Genomic DNA, 19,403 nt, shown 5'->3' on the forward strand with positions numbered 1-19,403 from the left:
GATCTTAACTACTCCGGCTAAAATCATAACAAAAACTCTGGTAGATTCTTCTTCAAACTCTGCCAGAGAGATAATAACACACTCCGGTGCTATTTTAAAATAACAAACTTTTGATTGAAGATATAAAACTAAGTATAATCACCATAGTCCTCTCACACATCCTATCTAGTCGTTGGGTGCAAGAGAATGACTGGGAGTGACGTAGAGGGGAGGAGCTATATGCAGCTCTGCTGGGTGAATCCTCTTGCACTTCCTGTTGGGGAGGAGTAATATCCCAGAAGTAATGATGACCCGTGGACTGATCACACTTAACAGAAGAAAGAAGTTTTGTCTGAAATCCTTTGTTGCTTCTAAATAGAACTTTAAAGCACGGACTACATCTAAATGGTGTAACAAATGTTCCTTCTTTGAAACTGGATTCGGACACAAAGAAGGGACAACTATTTCCTGGTTAATATTCTTGTTGGAAACAACTTTTGGAAGAAAACCAGGCTTGGTACGCAAAACAACCTTATCTGAATGGAACACCAGATAGGGTGTATCACACTGCAAAGCAGATAGTTCAGAAACTCTTCTAGCAGAAGAAATAGCAACCAAAAACAGAACTTTCCAAGATAGTAACTTGATATCTATGGAATGTAAGGGTTCAAATGGAACCCCTTGAAGAACTGAAAAAACTAAATTTAGACTCCAGGGAGGAGTCAAAGGTCTGTAAACAGGTTTGATTCTGACCAAAGCCTGTACAAAAGCTTGTACATCTGGCACAGCTGCCAGTCGTCTGTGTAACAAGACAGATAAAGCAGATCTCTGTCCTTTTAGAGAACTCGCTGACAATCCCTTATCCAAACCTTCTTGTTAGAAAGGAGAGGATCCTGGGAATATTAATCCATGAGAATCCCTTGGATTCACACCAACAGATATATCCTTTCCATATTTTATGGTAAATCCTTCTAGTCACAGGTTTTCTGGCTTGGACCAGAGTATCTATCACTGAATCTGAAAACCCGCGCTTGGATAAAATCAAGCGTTCAATTTCCAAGCAGTCAGCTGGAGAGAAACTAGATTTGGATGTTCGAATGGACCTTACACTAGAAGATCCTGTCTCAAAGGTAGCTTCCATGGTGGAGCCGATGACATATTCACCAGGTCTGCATACCAAGTCCTGCGTGGCCACGCAGGAGCTATCAGAATCACTGAGGCCTTCTCCTGTTTGATCCTGGCTACAAGCCTGGGAAGGAGAGGGAACGGTGGAAATGCATAAGCTAGGTTGAACGACCAAGGCGTCACTAATGCATCCACTAGAGTCGCCTTAGGATCCCTGGATCTGGACCCGTAGCAAGGAACCTTGAAGTTCTGACGAGACGCCATCAGATCCATGTCTGGAATGTCCCATAATTGAGTCAACTGGGCAAAAACCTCCGGGTGGAGTTCCCACTCCCCCGGATGGAAAGTCTGACGACTCAGATAATCCGCCTCCCAGTTGTCTACTCCTGGGATGTGAATTGCAGATAGATGGCAGGAGTGATCCTCCGCCCATTTGATGATCTTGGATACCTCTCTCATCGCCAAGGAACTCTTTGTTCCTCCCTGATAGTTGATGTAAGCTACAGTCGTCATGTTGTCTGACTGGAATCTTATGAATCCGGCCTTCGCTAGTTGAGGCCAAGCCCGGAGAGCATTGAATATCGCTCTCAGTTCCAGGATGTTTATCGGGAGAAGAGACTCTTCCCGAGACCATAGACCCTGAGCTTTCAGGGAATCCCAGACCGCGCCCCAGCCTAATAGACTGGCGTCGGTCGTGACAATGACCCACTCTGGTCTGCGGAAACTCATTCCCTGAGACAGGTGATCCTGTGACAACCACCAACGGAGTGAGTCTCTGGTCATCTGGTCTACTTGAATCTTTGGAGACAAGTCTGTATAGTCCCCATTCCACTGCTTGAGCATGCACAGTTGTAATGGTCTTAGATGAATTTGAGCAAAAGGAACTATGTCCATTGCTGCAACCATCAACCCTACTACTACCATGCACTGAGCTATGGAAGGCTGCAGAATAGAGTGAAGAACTTGACAAGCTTTAGAAGCTTTGACTTTCTGACTTTTGTCAGGAAGATCTTCATTTTTAAAGAATCTATTATCGTTCCCAAGAAGGGAACTCTTGTCGACGGAGACAGGGAACTCTTTTCTACGTTCACCTTCCACCCGTGAGATATGAGAAAGGCTAGAACAATGTCTGTATGAGCCTTTGCTTTGGAAAGAGACGACATTTGGATTAGAATGTCGTCCAGATAAGGTGCCACTGCAATACCCCTTGGTCTTAGAACCTCTAGAAGGGACCCTAGCACCTTTGTGAAAATCCTTGGATGATCTTTGTGGATAGGAATATGTAGATACGCATCCTTTAAATCCAAGGTAGTCATAAATTGACCCTCCTGGATTGTAGATAAAATTGTTCGAATGGTTTCCATTTGAACGATGGAACTCTGAGAAATTTGTTTAGAATTTTTAAATCCAGAATTGGTCTGAAAATTCCCTCTTTTTTGGGAACTACAAACAGATTTGAGTAAAACCCCCGACCTTGTTCCACAGTTGGAACTGGGTGTATCACTCCCATCTTTAACAGGTCTTCTACACAATGTAAGAATGCCTGTCTCTTTATTTGGTTTGAAGATAAGTTAGACATGTGGAACCTTCCCCTTGAGGGTAGTTCCTTGAACTCCAGAAGAAAACCCTGAGAGACTATTTCTAGTGTCCAGGGATCCTGAACATCTCTTGCCTAAGCCTGAGCAAAGAGAGAGAGTCTGCCCCCTACTAGATCCGGTCCCGGATCGGGGGCTACCCCTTCATGCTGTTTTGGTAGCAGCAGCAGGCTTCTTGGCCTGTTTACCCTTGTTCCAGCCTTGCATTGATTTCCAAGCTGGTTTAGTCTGGGAAGCGTTACCCTCTTGTCTAGAGGCTGCCGAGTTGGAAGCCGGTCCGTTCCTGAAATTGCGAATGGAACGAAAATTGGACTTATTCTTAGCCTTGAAAGGTTTATCTTGTGGGAGGGCATGGCCCTTTCCCTCAGTGATGTCTGAAATAATCTCTTTCAATTCTGGCCCAAAAAGGGTCTTACCTTTGGAAGGGGTATTAAGCAATTTTGTCTTGGAAGATACATCCGCCGACCAAGACTTTAGCCAGAGCGCTCTACGCGCCCCAATTGTAAACCCTGAATTTTTCGCCGCTAACCTCGCTAACTGCAAAGCGGTGTCTAAAATAAAGGAATTAGCTAACTTAAGTGCGTGAATTCTGTCCATGACTTCCTCATACGGAGTCTCCCTACTGAGCGACTTTTCCAGTTCCTCGAACCAGAACCACGCCGCTGTAGTGACAGGAATAATGCACGAAATAGGTTAAAGGAGGTAACCTTGCTGTACAAAAATCTTTTTAAGCAAACCCTCCAATGTTTTATCCATAGGATCTTTGAAAGCACAATTGTCCTCAATAGGAATGGTCGTGCGCTTGGCTAGAGTAGAAACCGCCCCCTCGACCTTAGGGACTGTTTGCTATGTGTCCTTCCTGGGGTCGACCATAGGGAACAATTTCTTAAATATAGGAGGAGGGACAAAAGGTATGCCTGGCTTCTCCCACTCCTTATTCACTATGTCCGCCACCCGTTTAGGTATCGGAAAAGCATCAGGGTGCACCGGGACCTCAAGGAACTTGTCCATCTTGCACAATTTTTCTGGGTTGACCAGATTGTCACAATCATCCAGAGTAGATAGCACCTCCTTAAGTAATGCGCGGAGATGCTCTAATTTTGATTTAAATGTCACAACATCAGGTTCTGCCTGCTGAGAAATTCTTCCTGCATCAGAAATTTCCCCATCTGACAAACCCTCCCTCACTGCCACTTCAGATTGGTGTGAGGGTATGACAGAACAATTATCATCAGCGCCCTCCTGCTCTACAGTGTTTAAAACAGAGCAATCGCACTTTCTCTGAAATGCTGGCATTTTGGATAAAATATTAGCTATGGAGTTATCCATTACTGCCGTCAATTGCTGCATAGTAACAAGCATTGGCGCGCTAGAAGTACTAGGGGTCGCCTGCGCGGGCATAACTGGTATAGACAAAGAAGGAGATGATGTAGAACTATGTCTACTTCCTTCATCTGAGGAATCATCCTGGGCAACTTTACAATTTGTGACAGTACTGTCCTTACTTTGTTTGGACGCTATGGCACAATTATCACACATATTTGAAGGGGGAACCACATTGGCTACCATACATACAGAACATGATCTATCTGAAGGTACAGACATGTTAAACAGGCTTAAACTGGTTAATAAAGCACAAAAACCGTTTTAAAACAAAACCGTTACTGTCTCTTTAAATGTTAAACAGGGCACACTTTATTACTGAATATGTGAAAAACTATGAAGGAATTATCCAATCTTTACCAAATTTTCACCACATTGTCTTAATGCATTCAAAGTATTGCACCCCAATTTTCAAGCTGTTAACCCTTAAAATGTGGAACCGGAGCCGTTTTTAATTTTAACCCCCTTAGAGTCCCAGCTACAGCCTTTGCTGCGACTTCACCAATCCCAGGGGGGTATATGATATCAAATGAAGCCTTCTAGGAACGTTTTTAGTGGATTCCAGACCCACACACATGCAGCTGCATGTACTGTACTCAAAAGTAACTGCACAGTAATGGCGCGAAAATGAGGCTCTGCCTACTACAGAGAAAGGCCCTTCCTGACTGGGAAGGTGTCTTAACAAGTGCCTGGTGCTAAAAAAACGTTCCCCAATGTTATAAAAGTGTGAAATTCAACTTCAAACTGCATATAATACTTAAATAAAGCAATCGATTTAGCCCTTAAGAGTGTCTACCAGTGTATAGCCCATAATAAGCCCTTTATTCTGTTTGAGACTAAGAAAATGGCTTACCAATCCCCATGAGGGAAAATGACAGCCTTCCAGCATTACACAGTCTTGTTAGAAAAATGGCTAGTCATACCTTGAGCAGAAAGTCTGCTAACTGTTCCCCCCAACTGAAGTTCTCTCATCTCAACAGTCCTGTGTGGGAACAGCAACTGATTTTAGTTACTGTCTGCTAAAATCATAATCCTCTTTTAAACAGAACTCTTCATCTCTTTCTGTTTCAGAGTAAATAGTACATACCAGCACTATTTTAAAATAACAAACTCTTGATAGAAGAATAAAAAACTACAACTAAACACCACAAACTCCTCACCATCCCCGAGGAGATGCTACTTGTTCAGAGCGGCAAGGAGAATGACTGGGGGGGCGGAGCCTGGGAGGGACTATATGGACAGCTCTTGCTGTGTGCTCTCCTTGCCTTTCCCTGTGGGGGAGGAGAATATCCCACAAGTAATGGATGACGCCGTGGACCGGACACACCAATGTTGGAGAAAAGATATTTACGCCATATCTTATGACAGATCTTCCTGGTGACAGGCTTTCGAGCCTGAATCAAGGTATCTATGACTGACTAAGAGAAACCCCACTTTGATAAAATCAAGCGTTCAATCTCCAAGCAGTCAGTTGCAGAGAAATTAGATTTGGATGCTTGAATGGACCTTGAATCAAAAGGTCCCGTCTCAGTGGCAGAGTCCATGGTGGCAGAGATGACATGTCCACCAGGTCTGCATACCAAGTCCTGCGTGGCCACGCAGGCGCTATCAAAATCACCAAAGCTCTCTCCTGTTTGATTCTGGCAATCAGAGGTGGAAGGAGAGGGAATGGTGGAAACACATAAGCCAGGTTGAACGACCAGGGTACTGCTAGAGCATCTATCAGTACTGCCTGAGGATCCCTTGATCTGGATCCGTAACAAGGAAGTTTGGCGCCATCAGATCCAATTCTGGTGTGCCCCATAGCTGAACCAGTTGAGCAAACACCTCCGGATGGAGCTCCCACTCCCCCGGATGAAAAGTCTGACGACTTAGAAAATCTGCCTCCCAGTTCTCCACCCCTGGGATATAGATCGCTGATAGATGGCAAGAGTGATTCTCTGCCCATCGGATTATCCTGGAAACTTCTATCATCGCCAAGGAACTCCTTGTTCCCCCCTGATGATTGATATAAGCTACAGTCGTGATGTTGTCCGACTGAAACCTGATGAATCCGGCCGAAGCCAGCTGAGGCCACGCCTGAAGAGCATTGAATATCGCTCTTAATTCCAGAATATTTATCGGTAGGAGGGCCTCCTCCTGAGACCACAAACCCTGTGCTTTCAGGGAATTCCAGACTGCACCCCAGCCCAGTAGGCCGGCGTCCATCGTCACAATAACCCATGCTGGCCTGCGGAAACACATTTCCCTGGACAGGTGATCCTGTGACAACCACCAAAGAAGAGAGTCTCTGGTCTCTTGATCCAGATTTATCTGAGGAGATAAATCTGCATAATCCCCATTCCACTGTTTGAGAATGCATAGTTGCAGTGGTCTGAGATGCAAGCGAGCAAACAGAACTATGTCCATTGCCGCTACCATAAGTCCAATTACCTCCATACACTGAGCCACTGACGGCCGAGGAATGGAATGAAGAGCTCGACAGGTGGTTAAAATCTTTGATTTCCTGACCTCCGTCAGAAATTGTCAGGAACCTAGCTCCTTCTAGGACCCAGCGGAATCCTTCAAGGAACAAACTTCAAGCTTGCCTTTAAAAACCACCCCAAATCAATTATCTTTGCTTAGTAATTTTGGAGTACAAGGCTACCCTATTTACCTGAGCCTAACTACTTTGAATAACTTGTTTTCTGAACTTTATTCCTCACAGGAACTTTTTGATACTTTGTTCAACTTTAACTGGAATTCATCCAAACAACTGCAGTGTTCATTAACTTAGGAGCTGACATGCAATCAATTGAATGAACTGCCTGAACCAAACTGCAAGTATTATTTTATGTGTTCTAATGCTTTGTTACTTGGAGAACTTTCACTGTGTAGTTTGTATTTAAAGGAGAGTTACCACAGAACTTGTCACTGAAAATCTGGCTTTAACCCTTATTGAAACATCCTGATTACATATTAATAAACACAGCTTCCACAGTGAAACTGGAGCTCCCACAGAACAGGCTGTGCATTCAGTACAGCTCTGACACACTACAAGACAAGACAAGGTACAAGTAATCTCTGCAAATAAAATAGCAATACTGCATGAGCATATGTATAACTGTTAACAGAACCTGGTTACTAGTTAACTATTTATGTGTTACACTGCATAAGACTCTGAGAGTTAATAGAACCATTACTACACCTGCAACTTAAGAACTAAAGCTAACTTAATATTGAGAGCAATTTCTACAAATCCTATTCAAATTTGCTTAACCCTAACTGCATAATCTGGGGTGTGGCAAAATAAACAACTAAACTATCACTATTAGGTGAGAATATCACTAAGCCATAGTGATATTCCTTTACAATAGTGAAACAAAACAATTATTAATAAATTAAGATCTGTGAATTGTGTTCCATCATTAACTTTATATTTGTAGCCTGATATATTACTAAGCCTTAAAATGGAGCTACCAGATCTACCACAGATAGTTTACAACCTCTCCCAAAAGGTTGATCAGCTTGCTCAGGCGGTTCATGATTTACAAATTGAAAACCAGTCTTTAAGGGGAATTATAAGAGACTCACTTACTACTCATACTGCACCACCTCAGCAAACACCTGAACTTTCAGTTTCACTACCAGAGCTCTTTTCTGGAAACAGGAAGCAGTATAGGCAGTTTAAGAATTCATGTCATTTACTTTATAATCTACGACCTCGCAGTTATCCCACAGAGAGGATCAAGGTATTCAGTACTATTTCATTCCTGAGGGGTGAGCCAAGAATCTGGGCTGACAATCTGTGCGAACATAATAACCCAGTGCTAGGATCCCTTTCTGATTTTTTCACATGTATGGATGATCTTTTTCACGACACTGATGTACAAATGTCCGCTGAAGCCTCCATGAGGAACCTTAAGCAAGCCAAGAGACCCGTGGAGGAGTACATCACGGAATTCAAATTATACACAGCTGATTCGTAATGGAGTCAGATTGCACTTCGAAACCAGTTCCGTTTAGGCCTCTCGGAGAGCTTGAAAGATGAAATCGCCAGGATAGAACTCCCAAAAACCCTAGAAGGAATGATGAATGCTGCAAAACAATTGGATCGCAGACTGCGAGAAAGGAAGGCAGAAAGGTTTTCTGTAGATGTCCGACCAAAACCTTCTATCTATTCCCCACCTCAACCAACCCAACATATTAAACAAACAGCTGTTCCAATGGAGATCGGAATAGCCCGTGGTCCTTTAACAACAGAAGAAAGATACCGCAGGAAGAGTAATAATCTGTGCATGTATTGCGCCAATCCTACACATTCAGTCCAGGAGTGTCCCATTTTACAGAAAAACAAGAAATGTAAGTTCAAAGTTATAAGTTCTTTATTAAACACCACTAAAACTTATTGCATGTTAACTCTCTCCATACAGTGGGACCAAGATCAGCTGACTACTGAAGCCATCATAGACTCGGGAGCTTATGGCTGCTTTATTGATTATAATGTTGTAAAGCAAAATAAAATACCCCTTATAAAAAAGCATACTCCATTTTCTTTTCATATGATTGACGGTTCAGAACCTAAAACTGGCCCTATCACACACCATACCACACCGTTAACAGTTACTACAGCAGGACACACAGAACACCTCTCATTTGATGTTGTCTCGTCACCACATTTCCCAGTGGTTTTAGGTATTAGTTGGCTCAAATTACATAATCCAGTTATCCACTGGTCACTATCTTCCATAAAATTTGATTCAGTCTATTGTAAAACAACATGTTTCCACAAACATGTTCTACTCCAGACCGAAATACCTACAGAAAAACCTGAGTTGCAAATTCTTTCACCTTATGCAGATTTCCAGGATGTATTCAGTAAAGTAGAAGCTGAGAACTTGCCTCCTCATCGTGCATACGATTGTCCAATACAACTTCAACCTGGTTCTTCCATCCCTTATGGACACTTGTACCCTCTCTGCAAGCCAGAATTGGATCATTTAAAGGAGTATCTCGAAGAAAATTTACGGAAAGGATTTATCAGAGCATCAACATCACCAGCAGGTGCCGGAATATTTTTTGTGCGGAATAAGGATTCATCATTACGTCCCATAATCGATTACAGAGAACTCAACAAACACACAATAAAAAATCGTTACCCACTCCCATTAATCCCAGAACTAATCGAAAGGTTATCTGAGGCAACTATATACACGAAACTCGATTTAAGGGGAGCCTATAATTTAGTGAGGATAAAAGAAGGACACGAATGGTTGACCGCATTCAGGACAAGGTATGGCCTTTATGAGTACCTTGTCATGCCGTTTGGACTGTGCAACGCACCCGCCACTTTTCAACACTTCATAAACGATGTGTTCAGAGATCTCTTAGACATCTGTCTTGTGATATACCTAGACGATATTTTAATTTATTCTAAAAATGAAACAGAACACAAAACACACGTGCGATGGGTACTGTCTAGGCTCCGAGAGCATAAACTGTATGCTAAGTTGGAGAAATGCATATTCCATACCAAGCATGTGTCATTCCTTGGATATGATATCTCACCAACAGGTATCACTATGCAAAAACAAAAAGTAGACGCTGTCAAAAATTGATCAATACCCAAGTCCAGAAAGGAACTCCAAAAATTCCTAGGTTTTGCAAACTACTATAGGAAATTCATTAGAAACTTTTCCAAGATAGCAAAACCACTGACGAAATTAACCAGCATTAACTCATCTTATAACTGGGATCCAGACGCTAATTCAGCTTTAGAATATTTAAAGGATAGTTTTACATCAGCACCCATTCTAAGATTTCCGAACCACGAACACCACTATGTGTTGGAAGTTGATTCCTCTGATTTTGCCTTAGGCTCAGTTCTTTCTCAACAGGAAACACCAAACGATCCCATCCATCCAGTTTCTTACTTCTCTCAGATGATGTCAACAGCTGAAAGAAATTATTCATAGGAGATAAAGAACTCCTCGCAATAAAAAGATCACTGGAACACTGGAGGCATCTTCTCGAAGGTACCAAGTTTCCTATTACCATTTTCACTGATCACAGGAACCTACTTTATTTAGAAAACAACAAAACTCTTTCAGCAAGACAGGTCCGTTGGAGTTTATTCTTCTCGCGCTTCAACTTCAATATTGTATATAGACCTGCCTCCAGGAATGGTAAAGCAGATGCTCTGTCTCGTCTACCTGAGAAACCTAAAACTACAACCCAAAATACCACTATCTTACCTACCGAATGTTTTGTAGGTCTAACCACCGATGTGATAACTGAAATCAAACGGAGCTACCTCACTCTTCTGTACATAAGATTGATGACCTGTACTACCATGAAGGGAAACTATACATTCCCAAAGCATTGCGAATAAAATTGCTCAAGTTATACCATGACTCTCCATTAGCCCGGACACCCAGGAATTTTACTGAACCTTGGAACAGCTTTCACGGGATTGTTGGTGGCCAAAAATGAAAGAATCCATCCGAAACTATATCTTAACTTGTACCATTTGTGCCACTTCGAAATCCGAGAGAAGAGCTCCGTATGGATTATTAACTCCATTACCAGTACCGAAGAGACCCTGGTACCATCTATCGATGGATTTCATAGTGGATTTACCTGAAATCAAATAAACAGACAACAATCCTAGTGGTCATAGATATATTTACTAAGATGGCCCATTTTGTGCCGTATCACAAAGTACCCACATCCTCTGAGACAGCACATTTATTCATAGATAACATACTCAAGCTACATGGGTTACCAAAGATAATAACCACCGATAGAGAAACACAATTCACCTCACATTTCTGGACAAAACTTTGTGACTTAACACAGATCGATCATCGTTTCTCGACATCATTTCACCCTCAGACCAATGGTCAATCAGAGAGACTGAATCAATGGGTGGAACAATATCTTCGGTGCTATTGTTCATACCATAAAGAACATTGGATGAACTTCCTCTCCATGGCTGAATTTGCCTATAACAATGCTGTAAACTCATCTACAAAATCTACACCATTTTATGCAAATTATGCCTACCATCCAACAATATCTTTCATTGCAACAGACACCTTAAATTCACCCTTAATCGATGATCTACATGATTCCTTACAAGACAATTTCCGCTTTATTGAGGAGAACATAAAAAATGCTCAGCTCACTCAAAAGCATTATTACGACCTCAAGAGAAGACCACCACCTATATACGCCATAGGTGATCTCGTTTGGCTATCCACCAAAAACATGAAATTACAGATACCGAGTAAGAAACTCTCGGGTCTGTTCATAGGACCATTCCCTATAGTTAGAATTGTCAATGAAAATGCAATGACTCTTAAATTACCTGATAGTATTAAGGTCCACCCCACATTTCATGTGTCACTATTGAAACCATACAGAGCCACTCGTCACTCTCAACTCATTCTTCCACCACCTCCTCAGGCACTGGATACAGACGAATATGAAGTGCATTCCCTGCTGGATTCCAGGTTCCATAGAGGTGAATTACAATATCTGGTACGCTGGAAAAATTATTCAGCTGATGACGACACATGGGAACCTGCAACCAATCTTAGAGCTCAACGGCTGGTCACTCTCGTCCATCGCAGAAATCCAAATCGGCCCAGACCAGCAACTGTGGGACCGTTGCCCTGAGTGGGGGGTCATGTCAGGAACCTAGCTCCTTCTAGGACCCAGCGGAATCCTTCAAGCAACAAACTTGCAGCTTGCCTTTAAAAACCACCCCAAATCAATTATCTTTGCTTAGTAATTTTGGAGTACAAGGCTACCCTATTTACCTGAGCCTAACTACTTTGAATAACTTGTTTTCTAAACTTTTTTTCCTCACAGGAACTTTTTGATACTTTGTTCAACTTTAACTGGAATTCATCCAAACAACTGCAGTGTTCATTAACTTAGGAGCTGACATGCAATCAATTGAATGAACTGCCTGAACCAAACTGCAAGTATTATTTTATGTGTTCTAATGCTTTGTTACTTGGAGAACTTTCACTGTGTAGTTTGTATTTAAAGGAGAGTTACCACAGAACTTGTCACTGAAAATCTGGCTTTAACCCTTATTGAAACATCCTGACTACAGATTAATAAACAACACAGCTTCCACAGTGAAACTGGAACTCCCACAGAACAGGCTGTGCATTCATTACAGCTCTGCCACACTACAAGACAAGACAAGGTACAAGTAATCTCTGCAGATAAAATAGCAATACTGCATGAGCATATGTATAACTGTTAACAGAACCTGGTTACTAGTTAACTATTTATGTGTTACACTGCATAAGACTCTGAGAGTTAATAGAACCATTACTACACCTGCAACTTAAGAACTAAAGCTAACTTAATATTGAGAGCAATTTCTACAAATCCTATTCAAATTTGCTTAACCCTAACTGCATAATCTGGGGTGTGGCAAAATAAACAACTAAACTATCACTATTAGGTGAGAATATCACTAAGCCATAGTGATATTCCTTTACAATAGTGAAACAAAACAATTATTAATAAATTAAGATCTGTGAATTGTGTTCCATCATTAACTTTATATTTGTAGCCTGACAGATATATTTTCATGTCCACCGAATCTATCAGAGTTCACAGGAATGGAACTCTTGTGAGAGGAATAAGAGAACTCTGTTTCACGTTCACCTTCCACCCATGAGATCTTAGAAAGTCCAACACTAAGTCCGTGTGAGACTTGGCAAATTGGAAAGTCGACGCTTGAATTAAGATGTCGTCTAGATAAGGCGCCACTGCTATGCCCCTCGGCCTTAGGACCACCAGAAGGGACCCTAGCACCTTTGTGAAGATTCTTGGCGCCATGGCCAACCCGAAGGGAAGAGCCACAAACTGGTAATGCCTGTCCAGAAAGGCAAACCTGAGGATCTGGTGATGATCTTTGTGGATAGGAATGTGTAGATACGCATCCTTTAGATCCACGGTAGTCATATATTGACCGTCCTGGATCATTGATAAAATAGTCCGAATGGTCTCCATCTTGAAGGATAGAACTTTTAGGAACTGGTTTAGGATCTTGAGATCTAGAATTGGTCTGAAGGTTCACTCTTTTTTGGGAACCACAAACAGATTGGAGTAGAAACCTTGTTCTGTTTTCTGAACTGGGCAGATCACTCCCATGGTAAAAAGGTCTTCTACACAGCGTAAGAACGCCTCTCTTTTTGTCTGGTATACAGACAATTGAGAAAGATGGAACCTCCACCTTGGAGGAGAATCTTTGAAATCTAGGAGATACCCCTGGGTTACAATTTCGACGGCCCAAGAGTCCTGAACGTCTCTTGCCCAGGCCTGAGCAAAGAGAGAAAGTCTGCCCCCTACTTGATCCGGTCCCGGATCGGGGGCTACCCCTTCATGCTGTCTTAGTGGCAGCAGCAGGCTTTTTGGCCTGTTTACCCTTGTTCCAAGTCTGGTTAGGTCTCCAGGTTGGCTTGGATTGAGCAAAGTTCCCCTCTTGCTTTGCAGCAGGGGAAGAGGAAGTGGGACCACCCTTGAAGTTTCGAAAGGAACGAAAATTATTTCGTTTGGTCCTTGTCTTATTTGACTTATCTTGACATGACCCTTCCCTCCAGTGATGTCTGAAATGATCTCTTTCAGTGCAGGCCTGAATAGGGTCTTACCTTTGAAAGGGATGGTCAAAAGCTTAGATTTAGATGACACATCAGCTGACCAGGACTTAAGCCATAACGCTCTTCGCGCTAAAATGGCAAAACCTGAATTCTTTGCCGCTAACTTAGCAAGATGAAAAGCGGCATCTGTAATAAAAGAATTAGCCAACTTAAGGGCCTTAATTCTGTCCAAAATATCATCTAGTGGGGTCTCCATCTGAAGAGCCTCTTATAGAGCCTCAAACCAAAAAGCAGCTGCAGTGGTTACCGGAACAATGCAAGCTATAGGTTGAAGAAGAAAACCCTGATGACAAAAATTTTCTTTAGGAGACCCTCTAACTTTTTATCCATAGGATCAATGAAAGCACAACTGTCTGCAATAGGTATAGTTGTATGCTTAGCCAGAGTAGAAATAGCTCCCTCCACCTTAGGGACCGTCTGCAATGAGTCCTTTATGGTGTCAGAAATGGGGGAACATTTTCTTAAAACAGGAGGGAAAGCGAACAGAATACCTGGTCTATCCCACTCCTTTAGTAACAATGTCCGAAATCCTCTTAGGGACCGGAAACACATCAGTGTAAACAGGAACCTCTAAATATTTGTCCATTTTACACAATTTCTCTGGAACGACAATAGGGTCACAATCATCCAGAGTAGCTAAAACCTCCCTGAGCAATAAACGGAGGTGCTCTAGCTTAAATTTAAATGCGTCATATCTGAATCTGTCTGAGGGAACATCTTTCCTGAATCAGAAATCTCTCCCTCAGACAGCAAATCCCTCATCCCTACCTCAGAACATTGTGAGGGGAATATCGGATACGGCTACTAAAGCGTCAGAAGGCTCAGCATTAGTTCTTAACCCAGAGCTACTGCGCTTCCCTTGCAACCCTGGCAGTTTGGATAAAACCTCTGTGAGGGTAGTATTCATAAACTGAAGCCATATCTTGCAAGGTGAAAGAATTAGATGCACTAGAAGTACTTGGCATCGCTTGTGCGGGGCGTAACTGGTTGTGACACTTGGGGGAGAACTAGATGGCGAAACCTGATTTCCTTCTGTCTGAGAATCATTTAATGCCAAATTCTTATAAGTCAAAATATGCTGTTGCAAATTTATAGACATATCAGTACAATTGGGACACGTTCTTAGAGGGGGTTCCACAATGGCTTCTAACAAATTGAACAATGAGTTTCCTCAGTGTCAGACATGTTTAACAGGCTAGTAATGAAGCAAGGAAGCTTGGAAAACACTTTATTTAATGAAAAAAACCACAATTGGCAAAAACGGTACTGTACCTTTAAGAGAAAAAAAGGCATACACAAACTGCAAAACAGGTTAAAATTGCTTCAAAAACTCCGAAATTTTAACAGTGTACCCACTAAGCTTTAGAAGGATTGCACCACAAGTAAAAAAGCAATAGAAACCGCAAACGAAAAAAACGGATTGATAATTGTCTAAAACCGGTTAAAAACCCTAAAGCACCTTGCCACAGCTCTGCTGTGGCCCTACCTGCCCTTAGGAAGCGATAATATGGGGTTTAAAGCTTCAATTAGTCCCTCAGAAGACTATCAGGACCTCAGGAGAAGTTGCTTGCTGCTTGTAAATGTAGGCCCCGCCCATCTCACTCGATGTTGCTGGGGCCTACACAAAACTAACAAACCCTGCCTGAAAGTCATGTGGGTTATAATCAACCCAAAGAACCCTCAAGCAAATGTCCCATAAAACAGAAAACGTTACTCCCAGACACAAAAACGTTTGTCCCAAATTCAATAACAAACTGAGTGCCCACAAAAAATTAACCCTTTATGCAAGCTAGTAAAAACACTAGGATTACTGCTTACCCTTCCCCTAATGGGGACACTGTCAGCCTTTCTGAGTTAACACAGTCTCTGCAGAAAATATGACTGAACATACCTCATTGCTGTATAGCAAGAAACCGTTCCTCACACTGTTCCTGTACTCCTCAGCTTCTGTGGGAACAGCAGTGGACCTTAGTTACAAATGCTAAGATCATCATCCTCCAGGCAGAAATATTCATCTATGTCCTGCCTGAGAGTAAATAGTACAACACCGGTACCATTTAAAATAACAAACACTTGATTTGAGATAAATAAAACTAACAGTTTAACACCTCTTCTCTTTACCCTTCCTGCTTAGAGCCAGCAAAGAGAATGACTGGGGGGTGGAGTTAAGGGGGGAGCTATATAGACAGCTCTGCTGTGGTGCTCTCTTTGCTACTTGCTGTCAGGAAGAACAATATCCACAAGTTAGGATGAATCCGTGGACTCAGTACATCTTGCCAAAGAAATGAGGTTTGTCAAAAGAGATCCAAAAGTAGTCTCCTTTACTGAAGCTGACCTCTAATAGAGTGGATATTTCCTATTGAGGCCCAAAAGTGACCTTGTGTGTCATCAGGGAGGCACAATGATAATTAGGCATACCTGCTGCATACCGTGTCTTTGTACCTCTTGTCTGGAATTTGTAATGTGTACTGGAAATATGTGGTACTATGATGTATCTATTCTCATTTTTATCCAGTTTTATTGTTTTATAATGTATGTATGCCTGTAACAATCCTCAAATAAAAAATGAGTGTGATGAAAAAAAAAATGTTTATCTATCAAGGCACTGTTCTAAGGTCAATCAGAGGTGGCAGTCTAGTATATTGTAAGACATGGTTAATCACATAAATGGTGTCACGGGGGATAGCTTATCGGGGTAGATGTACTGGATATACATAACATAGAGTTATATGTTGTTCTATCATTTTCAGCCAGGGTTTCAGAGTTTTATGACTGCCATAAAAGGGTGGTGGTGGTTACTTTCTTGCCCACTCTGAAATAGGCTTGGTGTCAGGGTTTTACCCTGACTTCAATAGTTATTTGCTGCTTTTTATCTTGGCTGCCATTTTGACTCACCTGTCTTTTCTCCTTGCCTGTTGCAGAGTGTGTAACGCTGCTCCCTAATCCCAGGCTCCCTCTTCTACCCAAACTGGAGAACATCATCAGAGAGACAGGCAGCAGTCCCAGAATGAAGATGTCATCGCTCCCTATTTAACTGCCTCAGTCCTGTTTGCCATTGCCCTTGAGTTGTCTCTCTGTGAGTGCCAAAGCCGAAACGCGTAAAACCTTTCTCCTCTCTTTTTGGGGTGCAACACGTCGTTATTTTAATTTGACAGAAATAAAGCCGTTTTATACATTTTGGATATCTGGGATAAACCACTCTTTTTTGCAGTTCCTGTTTTTCCTGTCTGTGTATAACCTGGCTTGTTTGACGTCCCTTCTGGTTCCTGGTCCCTGGCTAGTTCCTGGCTTCGCTGATCTTTGAATTCCTGACCCCTGCTCATTTGACTACTCGCTTTGGTTCCTGACCTGCCTTGTCTTACTATCTGCTCTGGCTTTGACTCCTGGCTTGTCATTTGGACTTGTTATATTTTTTTGTTATTTTTAAATAAAGGTGTGATTAATTTATCATTTTACATCTCGGTTCCTGGTACCCTGACACCTGGCCAGAAAACTGACCTAAAAAGAACAAACTGTATTTAACTGTAATTTCAACCAAATGTTTTCATTCTGCATGGGAACCAATGACCAATTTCAATTTAATTTCCCTGGAAGCAGAGACTATTCTTCAGGTAAAGCTATAGGTTCTGCAATATTTTCTCCCTTTTGATTTTAAACCTGTTTTGCATTGTGTGCACCACCACATCAGTCTTTCTTTAGTGCTCAAGACGTGGCTGACTACTTTTTAAACAAAACACATACTATCCAAAGCACCATCCCGACAATAACCTGCAATCTTCCAACTCCACCCTCAGTCACCCCCTTTTCCACTCTCTGTACCTTCTCTCCAGCCACTGAGAATGAAGTGGGTTCCTTATTGTCTTCCTCACGCCTCACTACCTGCGCTCTCAACCCTATCCCTTCCTAGCTAATACTTTCTCTGTCTTCTACCCTCACTCCTGCTCCTACTCACATCTTCAAACTATTCCTTTCTACCAATACATTCCCATCTTCTTTCAAACATGCAACGGTCACTCCCTTACTCAAAACCCCCTCCCTTGACCCTTATTCTGCTGCAAACTACTGACCCATATCATTGCTTCCACTAACATCAAAACTCCTGGAAATAAGTTTGCCTAACTCTCTTCCTGTCCTCCAACTCCTTACTTGACCCCCTGCAATCTGGTTTCTGCCCGAACACTCAACGGAAACTTGGCCCTGACCAAGGTTACTAATGATCTTCTTTCTGCTAAAAGCAACGGCCACTACAAATTGGAAAGGCCACAATCTCCCATCTATCCAAGTTTGGAGGGAAATAACTTCCCAATTCCTCCAATTGGAGAAATATCATTATACTCGCAACAAACGAACAGACGATTACCATTCCATCTGCTTCCTATGGGAGGAATACCTTAACTCGACACCCGACGCACCCACAAATAGCACCTTTCCATCTCTCCTGATCCCAAACCCGCCTATCCCATTTCAACAACAGACTTGAAGCCGCACCTCATTCTCTTAAACTGGTCAGAGGGTCACCTCCGTTGCCCAAGCAAAACACATACGCCTTTCTCTGCAGGACCAACTACTTTTTTCACGTTAAGTTCCACCACTCATTCATGTAATATCTTATGCATGTTAAAGTTGTACGTACAATGATCAGCAAATCCATAACCAAGATCTGTTAGCAACCCATTGTATATAACCAATGCAAAGAAGAAACTGTCATTGTTTAATGTTTATAAGATAACAGAGCTCTGTTGCATATGTAACTATTTGTATTTTTCATTGAATCTATCTTTGTACATTTTTCAATAAAGCCTTATGAAACATAAAAAAAAGCAAGGGCCACTACTCTATACTTATACTACAGCCCCTCAGCTCTCTTGGTCTCTGTGACACAGTGCTCTCTTGGATCAACTCTTATCTTTCAAACAGGTCCCTTTCTGTGTCATTTCCTGGAGACTCCTCCTCTTCAATTACCTCTGTCTGTTGGAGTACCACAAGGCTCTGTCCTGGGTCCTCTACTCTTCTCATTTATACCTTTTTCACTGGGTAAACTTATCAAAAGCTATGGCTTCAAATATCACCTCTATGCTGATGACACCCAGATCTACCTCTCCACCCTTGCTCTTTCTTCCTCTGTCCTTTCTCACTTCAGTGACTGCTTATCTGGCATCTATTCCTGGATGGACATTCAAGACTGAGCTCCTTATAATCCCCATCTACGCTCCCCTCCAATTTCTAACTCTATATAACCGTCAATGACATCACCATCTCCCCATCACCCAAAGTCAGCTGCATTGGAGTTACACTTGACTCCAACCTGTCCTTAATCCCCCACATTCAATTGCTCTTTTCATCCTGCAGCTACAACCTACCCAATATTTCCAAAATGCGCCCGTTTCTGAGCGCTGACACTACAAAGCAATTAATCCACTCCCTTGTAATTTCCCGACTTGACTACTGCAATAACTTACCCATTGGCCTTCCTCCTGCCTCCACCCTTCTATCCCATCCTAAATGCCAGGCTAATCAACCTTTCCTGTCGCTCTGTATCTGTGGCACCACTCTGAGAGTCCCTTCACTGGCTCCCCATTCTCAGCAGAATAAAATTCAAAATTTTCACCCTTACCTACAAAGCCCTTACCAATGCCGCTTCCCACTAGCTCTCCTT

At 42.3% G+C, this 19,403-nt stretch overlaps 1 protein-coding gene across 2 annotated transcripts in view; it reads right to left on the minus strand.

Annotated features, from left to right (window-relative positions):
- Positions 1–19,403, minus strand: part of PEBP4 (phosphatidylethanolamine binding protein 4) — a 594,014-nt gene that overhangs the window by 538,266 nt on the left and 36,345 nt on the right. The gene's annotated exons all lie outside the window — the stretch shown is intronic.

Source organism: Bombina bombina, chromosome 6 (assembly GCF_027579735.1).
Source record: "Bombina bombina isolate aBomBom1 chromosome 6, aBomBom1.pri, whole genome shotgun sequence".
NCBI lineage: Eukaryota > Metazoa > Chordata > Amphibia > Anura > Bombinatoridae > Bombina > Bombina bombina.